The 11168-nt window shown below is 47.4% G+C and overlaps 1 long non-coding RNA gene across 1 annotated transcript in view; it reads right to left on the bottom strand.

Moving 5' to 3' along the window:
* Nucleotides 1–4265: 4265 nt before the first annotated feature.
* The window catches only part of LOC109294153, a 23853-nt gene continuing 16950 nt past the window's right edge, over nt 4266–11168 (bottom strand). Inside the window, exon 2 of the long non-coding RNA XR_002096472.1 lies at nt 4266–8605. This is a non-coding gene — a long non-coding RNA (uncharacterized LOC109294153). The remainder of the gene's footprint in view (nt 8606–11168) is intronic.

Here is an 11168-nt window from a genome sequence, read left to right as displayed (position 1 = left end):
CCCCGCCCCCCGCCGCGAGCCACGCCCCTTCGCCCAACTGCCCGCCCCGCCAGACGGCTGCGAGAGCCCAACTGCCGCCACTCCACAGCCGCCCCGCCCTTCCCCGCCTCTCATTGGGGCTTCGGCGCGGGGCGTGCCTGTTTATTGGCTTCCCCGGGCGTCAGGCAGGCGGCTGGCCCCGCCCGCTTGTTTACTCCACTGCCCAGTGGGGGGTGGGAGGAGCGTCTCCCCGAGCAGGCATTCCATTGGCCGCTTGAAGTGCCCCTTCTGCACTGTGATTGGCTGAGGGTGCTCGGCGCGTTCAAACGGAGCGTGTGAAGGGAGGGGCTGCCGTGAAGAGCCGCGGGCTCCCCGGGGGTGGCACTTCGTAGGGGGCGGGGCTTCCGCAGCGTGCCTGGGGCATGGCATTCCCAGCATGCAACTCTTCACCTTAACCAGAGCATCTCTGGGGGCGGTGAGGGCCGGAGGGCCACGGGGTACGGCCCTTGTTAGCATGCAATGGTCCCCAAGCCAGAGCATGGTGCTTCCCAGGACGCAATGCTCCATCCTAGCTGGAGTACTCCAGGGGTACGGTCTTTCCCAGCATGCAATGCTCCACCCTCCCCAGAGCATGTCCCTGAGGGGCAGCATTCCAGCCTATTCAGTGTCCCCGGGGTACGGTCCTTCCCAGCATGCAGTGCTCCCCCTTGCTAACATCCCAAGGAACTAGCACTTGTGCTGCACCGTGCCCAGAGCATCAAATGCGCAGGCTGCCTCCCAGCCTGGACCATTTCATTGCTGCATAAGTGCCCTGAGAGGACACCTCCCAGTCCGCCATGTTCAGCCCCTCCTGGGAGGCAGAGCTCCACCCTGCCCCAAGCACCGAGGAGGGGTGGTGGGTTCCTCCCTGCAGCCGTCTGCCCGCCAGCCTGCTGTGGTTTGGCTTGCCCTGAGCCCAGCAAGCGTCACCCCATCTGGCTCTGAATCTTTTAGATGATGGACTCTCCAAGCACGCGCCGCTCCGTGTGGTCACTACCGAGGAGAAATTCCTACCAGGGCTCCATCCTAAATCTCCAGTGGGACTGCCCCAATCCAAGCTGTGATGAAAAGATGAGGTCCCTGCACGCAGCGCACAGCTGTGATTCATTTGCCCCTCCGCAAAGAATACAGTGGTTTACTTTGAACCCAACTACCCCCAGGCAGATCAATGTATCTCAGCATGCAATACTCAGTGGTGACTGAGGGTGACAGAAATGGCTTGGAGAGAAATCACTGCACCTGGAGTCTCCTCAACTTTGTTGCATAAATTACTGATTTTATCCCCTGGAGGCTAGTCCAATTCACCTCTAGAAGAGAGTCACACTTTCAGGCTGGGTCCAACTCTATTTTATTGCTTGCAAGCAGGCCAACAGAGGAGCTTGTTGCTCAGATCAGTGTCAACCCTAAACAAAGCGCGCGCGCTGCTTTTATTGAGCTAGCAATTTTTAGTTGGCGTGTAACATTTTGATTGGTCATTACAAAACAAAACCTGGGCAACATGTAAGACATGCGTAGTGGGCCATCCTGTACCATGCGGGTGGAAAGTTACAGAATGCAGGGGTTAATACTAAAACAAGGAACAAAGAAACATAGAGAAAAGTATCTATTTTCACTACAACTTCTCTTTCCAAAACACCAAAAGCAACCCAACTTGAGAAAAGGCAGATTTCTATGTGGTTACGAGGAAACAGCAGCACTCGGAACAAAGGGATTCCCACATGGCATCACAGCAGCAGTCCCGGGTCTTGTCTATGACAATGAGCAACACGATTTATTTCAGAGAAGGGTGTAGAATATGTCAGCCTTGGGTTTTCTCTTAAAGCACCAGGGTTTCTTTCTTTCTCATCCTTATGAAACTTTTTTTGTCTTTCAAAGTGCCACAGCATCTTGGTGAGAGAGGTAAGTATTACTATGCTGGCATAATTACTAGTATGGTATAATTGTTTTAGGATTAATGTAACAATCAAGCTCCTTTAAGGATGAGGTGGCTCAAATAATAGAAGCTACTGCCTAAAACAGGCCATGACAACTCATCAGTAATTGAGTTGGGGAGTGAAGGAGTTTTCCTGTTACTGTTTTTTGCAGCTGGGTGTGTGAGTAAGGAGGAGACAGGAAGGAGCACAAGGCACAGTTATAGAAACACTGGTACCACAGCCCCAAAGAAAAACCTGAGAGAGTGCCTTTGGGCTAAGTGCTGCCTGGAAAGAGGCTTAGAACTGAACAGCGCAACTGTCTCTAGCTTTTTTATTTATATGTTCACATAGCTTTCAGGGAAACAAGACATCATGCAAATCCTTTGTATAGAAGATCACATCAAACAAATACCTTGCTCCATCCTAAATTCTTCCCCCAATCAAAAGAGGTATTATTCCCATATTATAAGTGAGGATCACTGAGACAACGTCACAAAGTGGGGCATTGCTAGAAGCAGAACTCAGGAGAACCTAGCTGCCAAGACAGTGACCTGCTTAACTTTATTGTCCACACCATGTGCTGGTGGCTGCCATCACAAGAGGAAAGGATTTCTTAGAGTTATATTTGTTATTGGACCAACTGCAGTTGGTGGCATATTAAATCAGTTCACATAACGTGTGCTGCAGAACAAATCACTGCTATTTTCATTCCTTCACTGGTACTTGTTCGTTTGCTGTTGCTTCAGTCCAACCTGAGACCAACAGCAGCTGGTGCAATAAAAAAAAAAAATCACCCTAAAAAATCCTTGCCCTTCATATAACTCCTGGACCATCGCGGCTACCACATCACTCCAACATTACCATCGTCATGAGAAGGTTTTCATCTAGTCCACTCTTTTGAGGAAAGAGGCAAGGGCACTCACTATCTTCATACTTGCCTCAGACTCTTCCCCTGGGAGCCCAAGGAACAGCTCTGGAGTGGGGTCTCAAAAGAGCTCCTGTCCCTTCCTTGCCCTGCAGCTGGCTCCTGGCTGGTGGGCTGAGGGCAAGAGAGGCTTTGGCCACCCCCTTGCCAGCTTCTCTGCCAGGTTGTGGGGGCCATGGGCAGAGCAGGACGGGCAGTCAAAAGGCTCTGAGCTGAGGGGAGTTCTAGCAAACGTGGCTCTTTCCCCAGCACCTTCCCTACAGCTCGGGAGAAGGAATGAAGGGAAGAACAGAACCAGCAACCCCATTACAGCTCCACCACTCTGTGCTCCTGCCCAGCCTGGGAGTGGCTCTCATTTGGGTTATTCAGCCACAATTCCCTAGGGCCTAGGCCAGGGGCGGGCAATTATTTTGGGCAGAGGGCCGCTTACTGAGTTTTGGCAAGCCATCGAGGGCCACATGACAGGCAGCCCAGGGCGGATAAATATTAATTTACTAAGTTTTTTGGGGCCTGATAGAATGGCCTAGCAGGCCGCATCCGGCCCCCAGGCCGCATTTTGCCTACCCCTGGCCTAGGGACTACCAGAGCGCACAGATTCACAGGGAAGGAGTTCCAGGAACCAGCTCACTTACTGGGATATTGCCTCTACCTTGAAGGAACCACCCATTGGTGACTTGTGAAGGAGGGTTCCTCTCATTTTGTTGCAGCCTAAACAGTAAGACAGCAATGGCACAACACAACGTCATCTGGCTTAGAGACCCCTTGACCTTTTATATTTTGCACCCAACCTGGGCTGCAAAAGGTTGGGTGAGCCTGTGTTCGCCATCAATTAAGTAACATCAGAAAGCATAATAAAGCACCAGTGATGCCAAACTGGAGTGACTCCATTCCATACAACAGCAGCAGAAAAGCTGAAGGTTGTTTTTTTAATTGGCTTCAATTAAGATATCCAGGGCAGTTTAGTTTTGATGTCTGCATTTTTAAGGCAAGCCATTGTCTTCAAGGTAAATATTTAAAAGCTGCCAGTTTATTTTCTAATTGGGTTCAAATAAGATATCCTCTCTTTTAAAGACAGGGCATTCTCTTCAAGATAAATGCTTAATTACATTTCTAAAACGATTTAGTACATGTAACAACACAGGGAATCCAGCCTCTGTACACAGCTATAATTCCATCGAGGCCTAATCCATGTAAACCTGAGCAATGATCATTGAAAGAGGTATAAGGCAGAAGTGTAATTACTGTAAGAGGGGGTGCAGTGGCAGGATGATCCTTATTTTTAGCAGGACTGGAAGAAAGCATTTTAAGAGAATTACCTTTTTATGGCCATGAGAAAAATAGAAGGTAATATCTACAGTTATAGGAGAAGGAAAACTCCAGCGTGATGGATAATACTCGAGGCAAAATAGTTTGCTGAGATAATTACATGTATTTGTAAAGCCTCCAGCCTCTCTTTAAAAGAAGAGTGAATTTCTCTTTCATTCCAGAAAACACCCCAGTCCTTGCTGCAGGAGTAGTTGGGATCTGTCTCTTATGCTGCAACATCATTCTGGTTTGTAGCCAACAACCCCCACCCCTTAGAAGCATCAGCCCTATGATTTCCAAACACAATAGCAAAAAGAGGCTATAAGGCAGATGGTATAAGAGCGCTGTGGAGCTGGCAGACGGATTTTATTGCGCTATGGTTGATACTGTAAAGAATAGTCCTGTTTCATGTGGATGGCAGGGATGCTACATTTAAGTGTATACTTAAAGCAGGGTAACCAGGCTCCGTAAACCAGATGCCTAATGCTTTGCTGCTATCTGTTACAGAGGATGGATCGTGACAACTGAAATCTGGTGGGATTGCTACTTGTTTAAAAAGGTCTTTTGCCTCCAAAAGAACAAGCCTCACAGCTGACAGAAGAAGGTGCCATCTTTCAGCGCATCATTAAAAGATTTCTGACACAGAACCCTGGCACTTAGCCTACTTTGCTGCTCATTTTTTTGCGGCCTGATCCTACAAGCAGATGAGTGCCTGCTGGGTAGGGAGGGCTCCCGCTGTGCTGGATGGCTGCTGGCTCTTCCCAGTTTGTGCTGTTTTTTCCAAAGTGAATTTTTCAGAAGGGACTATACCCTACCTTCCCCATGCAAGGGGCTTTAGTTATAGAGGGAATACGTATCCCTGTCCATCCAAGGTTACCTTAACTTGAGTCAATAATTTGATCAGGCTGGGGATCTGATAAAGAAATCTCCATGTTTGGACCAGCTGGTGAATGTTGAAATCCTATCCCAAACCTTGCACCACACTGAGATCATCTACAGTCTCTGAGAAAGAGAAACATGACCCCAAAGCGCCCATAGCCTTTCGTGGCTGGGAGTGCAGGAGGCATCTGGATGGATATCTGGTGCAGTAACTTTGGCAAGGAGGACACCTAGTCATGTCAGCTAAGTTACTGAAATGCAGTTAGCATGCAGAGCCATGATGCAGCTTTCCAGCTGAACAGCTGTCCCTCAAAACAAATAGGCTGATCATTCATTGCATTCACAGAGCTAAAGCACCGCTGCAACTCGGTTCTCTCTCTGTGTGGTGCCTTTACATTTCTGAAGCATTCTGCCTGTCTTGAAGGGCAGCGGCGAGGTGGGATTTTAGATCAGCTCAGATAACACGTAATATGGACCGAATCGCTGGTGTTTTCTCTCCCTCACTTGCACCTGGTTGCTTGCTGTTGCTTTTCTTAATCTGAAATAAAAACCAACCAAACGGAGAAAAAACAGGCAGTGCTCTGTGTAGAGACGGGGGAAAACCAGTGGCCCAGAGCTTCAGTTTATGCAAACCAAATGAAACTTCATTTCTGAGGACCCGCCTGAAAACTTACAGACTGCACAGAGCAGAAGGAAGTATACCGAGGACCAGGATCTCTGACTTGAAGAGCCTGTTGGCTTGCTTTTCACTCCCTAGAAGATACTGGTAATCTGAGCTTAGACTCCAGTCTGGGGATATACAAGTCTCGCAAAAATTCAAGTGGCGCTTGTCTGCCAGCAAAACAGACAGACACTTGCACAATGTCAAATCCCCACTCTTAGCACTTACAAACTACAATTTTGTAGAAATGAAGAGAAAAAGATGTCCTACGAGGGGCCTGGTGCAAATATGATATGGTTCTCTTGTCCCAACGGCTCAAACAACCCCCTGTGAGAGGAAGCAGAAGAACAAAAAACAGAAGCAAAAACTGATATGCAGCAGGGGAAATTGTGTGGAGGAAATCCGTCAAAACGGCACTCTTTCCTTTTCCTTGTACTAGTTCAGCCACACGGCAGCCTGCCGGTTTCTTCATTCCTACTGTCAATATATTTGGAAATGACTAGTGAAACTGGAGGCAAACATTTTTGGGTGTCTTGAGACGCACTCAATCCAACTTTTTGGGGTCAGACAGACTGAAGTTGCAGGGAAAGTCAGATACTTAGCACCTCTGAAAATCAGGTTCAAGGTATCTCAAGTAAAGCACCCAAAAGCCAAAGCATCCAGACTTCCTAGCCAGCTCTGAAGTTTTTGTCCCAAACGTAACATTTGACATCCCTTGGGCAATGCATGCATCATCTCCCATGTACCGTGAGGAACAGGCACCACACTGCAATCCAGCCATTTCTGTCTTATGCCACTTGTGCCTTACAGCTTGCAACAGGGAGTATCTGTGAAGAAAGAGGAGCTGCTTTCTGTAACTCTTTCCCAAACTCAGCAATACCACTTCTCCGGTGTTATGCAGGAAAAACAAAAAAAGCTGAAATAACTCACAGGAACATGAATTTTGAAATCCTAACACGGAAATCAAACCTGCTTAGCTGAAGTTGACATCGACCAATTTTGCATGACAAAAGTAGAGGTAAATGAAGCTCTGGTTTTAACTTGGGACTGAGAAGCAGGGATTCCTCCCTTCTGATCCTTTCTTCAGCTCTGGCTGTGCTCTCTTAGCATTTGTGCTGTAGTTTGCTCCCTTAAGTCAACTGAAAATACCAACGTTGCAATGAATTAAGTAGTGGGCATATGTAGCACTGCCCTCGTCTGCCTGGGTTCAGAAATAAACTGCAAGATGGCCCTACAAGAAGAGCCAAGTAGGATGTATGATTTTGCAGATGAATGGTTTAATTTCCACAAAACATGCACTTGGGGGGTACATCACAACTGGATTTGATGAATAGCTTTTGCCCCACCAAATCATTTGAAAAAGTTGAAGTAGTTTTCAAGATGCAGCGTTCTCAACTTGCTGTTTTGAAATGAGGTTTCATTTCAAAATGTGCCTAAATGGAACAATAAGAAAAGGTTAAAAAAATCATAAGCCCATAGAAACAGAACAAAATATTTTGTTTTGGGTTGAAAGAAATGTTCCAGGTCAACACAAAGTGAAGATTTCTTTTTCGTTTGCTTGTCTCTGTCAGTGAACCAAAAATCAATGCTTCTCACAACTCGGCAACAAAGGCAAAATTCTCTTTTAGCTCAAGGCGCTCTGGAGCAGGAGGTTACACGTTCTAGTCCTGATCTACAAGGTAGTTCCCAATTGTACAGCTAGGAAGTCTTGCTATGCAGATGGTCGCAGGGTTGCTATAAAACTTTGCCATGTCTACAAAGCCCTTGGAAGGCCAAGTTTTTATCCTCTGCACAAACAGCTGGCAGTGACAAAGAAATGGCAAAGAATTCACCAAGGTCGCCACATTGGACAACAGGAGTGATACCACGGGGAAGAATTCAAGAACTAGTCACTAAAACAGTCTCCCAAGCAGTGAGTCCATTCTTCCTGTTCTCACTTGCTGATGATCTGTGCAATACGCTGTCAGCACAAATCCTTCATCTGCCTTAGACAATCTTTGCATGCAGCCCTCTTCTAAGGAACAGGGTCATTTTGAGGACGTTGTGAAAGAAGCAGATGTGGATTTTATACTCGGCCTGATCTTCCATCATATCGATGTCCCTTTCTTTCACCGACTTCTAAGAGTAGGACTTCAAGGCAGGACAGCAAGTCACACATAACTCCGTTAACTGCTAGGAAGAATGTCAGTCCTCCAATGGAAACGTGGAGGAAAAATACTCTCCTTTCATTGTCCACAGACTGGAAAAAAATCCCCTCAGTTCTGCTCTGTTTTGGCCGGAGATGAAAAACGGTAACGTGTTTTCACTACCTGCCTCACAGGGCTTATGGTTTACATCTGCCCCACAAGCAGTGATCTCTTCCAAATGCACACTCGGAACTATCATTTCTGTTATTTAATATGCAGTTTCATCATGGCTTCCATAGAAATGTTAACCACTCCAGTACTGATCGTAAAGAGGGCGCCCCTACTGGGGATAGATTTCAATAATGTTTAGTGCATGAAGCTAGAAAGTGAAGCAAATTGCTTGCATATTTTAGAGGGTTCTCTTAAAAAAAACCCAAAAGGCACATCAATACATTCTTTGCAGTTCAGGTAGCCTTAGTTTTCCAGCAAGAGACAACTGAATCTGAACACCTTGGATCACACCTGGATTCAACTAGAGTCAATGGCCAAAGGCTGTCATGGGACAAGGTTTGACCCCCGTGCATTGAAGAAGTTAATGTTGCTGTCTGCATGTTTGATCCTAACTAGAGCAAAAGGAGAGGTTCCCCAGTGAAGTCAGTGGGCCAGAACTTCAGCCTTGGTTGATGTCTCCTGGGGCCACTACATCTGAGGAAAGGGATGCTTGAACCAGCCCAGAGAAGGACGCTGATGATTCCCTTAGCAGGAAAGGTGCTAAAGTCTGTAAATGAAAGATCGTCATCATTACTGGCCCTGCACCTTTCTAATGCAAAAAGATCCATCATCCAGAGCAGAAAGATCCCCCTCCCCCCCTCAACTGCAAAGCTCATTTCCCTCATGCTTTAATGGCTTTGAACTAGACTGCTACAAGCAACACCAAGAGAAGTAAAGGTACCTCTGGGCATTCAAAAGGGATAACTTAAGTATTTCCATTACGGGGAAAATGCAGCGCTTCCAAAGAGTTAAAGTCATTTAAACCACACAGTGCAATGGAAATACCAGGTTACAGTAGTGCACATTGCCCGTCCTCAGGTGACCACTAAGGCGCTGTTAAAATCATTTGTCAACTTTACAGTAACTTACTCTGCAGGGCCATGTCGGTCAGCAGGTGCCTCTGGGCAATTATGTGAAGATTAATATACAGGTTCCAGAGTATTTGGGAGGCCTGGCTCAGATGACATCAACCATGTTCGTTAGTGATCTCAAACTGCCAGAATATTGATTAGGATAAATATCTGTGTGGGTACTGTAAGCTGGAGTGCAGCGAGCACTTTAACCAGAGACTTCCAACGTAAGCAGAATTTAAAGTGGTTTCAGTTGAGGCCAAAAGTGCATGGGGGGAAAAAAATGGGGAGATAAGGTTAGCAGGGCAGATGCTTCAGCAGCTAAATATATTTCTGTTCCCTACAGAGGGGAGTAAAAGTTGTTGAAGCACTTTGCTATGCATTGCTTTGCCAAAAGAGGGAATTAGCCTTTTCCCTCTACAGACATTAACCAATACAGTGGGAGCGAGACAGCGCAGAGTTCACATTTCCAGGGTGCAAGTTCCTGTGTCAGATCAGTAGAACCAGACAAAAAAAATACTACTTAACATTTAAAATGAGTGAGGTGAATCATGAGCCAAAGACACAAAGAAACATTTTTTTTTCCCACAGCTGCACATGCTGGCATCCAAGTTTTATTTCATGCAATTAAAAAAAAAAAATTCCTATTTAAAAAGGTCTTTTTTAAAGTCAGCTCTTGGTAGTCTGGGCTACCAACATAGCAGCCAAGTCCCGTGCTGTCTGCAGCACTTCTCTTCCCCCTCTAGTTCTTGAGAAATACAATAGCCTTCGCTTCCCGTCCTGAATGGTGTCACTATTGCTGCATGCTGCTGAACAACTGCCATGCTTCACCCCAGAGGTGGCCACACTTCAGTAGTGGATAAAGTGCTGGGTGCAAATGTTCATGTATATCTCTAAGCCACAACATGCATTTTTACGTGGCCGTGAACTATTCTTTGAGCAGGCTGATGTGGCAGAGTAGCAAGTCCATTCGTAGCATCTGACGAAGTAGGCTGCAGCCTCTGAAAGCTCATGCCTCTGAATGAGTTAGTCTATAAGGTGCCACCCCACCCCCTTTCGTGCTGAACTTCAGGCTAATGCAGTGAACTACCACTCTCTAGGGAAGAGTAATGTAATTGGCACTGATTTGGCATTCAGTGGGCACGTCTACATGTGCACTTAATGCAGCTGAAGACTCTGGTGCAGTTCACGCCGGAGTTTATTGTTCCTGGGCACCAAGCTTGCTGCAGTCCCAGATACATATGCATGTTCATAGATGTAGGGTCGGAAGGGACCTAAGTAGTTCTTCAAGTCTGACCCCCTGCCCTGGGCAGGAGAGAATACTGGGCTTATATGACCCCAGCTAGGTAATTGTCAAGCCTCCTCTTAAAGACCCCCAAGGTAGGAGCCAGCACCACTTCCCTTGGAAGTTGGTTCCAGATCCTAGCTGCCCTTACGGTGAAATAGTGCCTTCTAATGTCCAGCCTGAACCTACTCTCAAACAACTTATGGCCATTATTCCTTGTTTCTCTGGGAGGTGCTCGGGGGAACAGGGTTTCTCCCATTCCCCACTGGTCCCCCCTGGTAAATTTATAGACGGCCACCAGGACCCCTCTCAGCCTTATGAAGGCTGAACAGGTTCAGGTCCCATAGCCTGGCCTCATAGGGTATTCCCTGCTGTCCCCAGATCACGTGAGTGGCTCTCCTCCTGACCCCCTTGATGCTGGCCACATCTCTTCTAAACTGCAGCGCCCAGAACTGGACACAGTACTCTAACTGCTGCCTGACCAGTGTCACATAGAGGGGGAGGATCATCACCTTGGCCCTGCTTGAAATGCATCTGTGGATGCATGACAAGTTGCAGCTGGCCTTACTGACTGCATCTTCACATTGGCGGGCCATGTTCATTTTGGAATCAATAACGACTCTGTCGCAGGGCACTTACGCGCCCCACTCCTATTGAGGGTTTCGAACTTAAGAAGGGAGGTGTGTAGCAGAGCACTAGGGTGCTCGCTACTGGTAATGGTAATAAGGACCCAGCTGCCAATCTTCAGGGCAGTGCAGGTGAGGGTTGCCGGGGCAACCAATTTGGTCAGCGGGCCAGAAGGGGGCGGGGCCTGGCCTTTATAAGCAGCCAGGCTGAGGCCAGAAGGCAGTTCCCCTCTGGCAGCCTGAGCAACAGGAGCTCTGCTGCAGAGCAGAGCAGAGCAGAGCAGAGCAGAGCAGCCTGACCACCTGAGC

This window comes from Gavialis gangeticus, unplaced genomic scaffold (genome assembly GCF_001723915.1).
Source record: "Gavialis gangeticus isolate Ggan-Ray unplaced genomic scaffold, GavGan_comp1, whole genome shotgun sequence".
Taxonomy (NCBI): domain Eukaryota; kingdom Metazoa; phylum Chordata; order Crocodylia; family Gavialidae; genus Gavialis; species Gavialis gangeticus.
The sequence above is the reverse complement of the archived record's forward strand: the minus strand, read 5'-3'. Positions and strand labels throughout refer to the sequence as shown.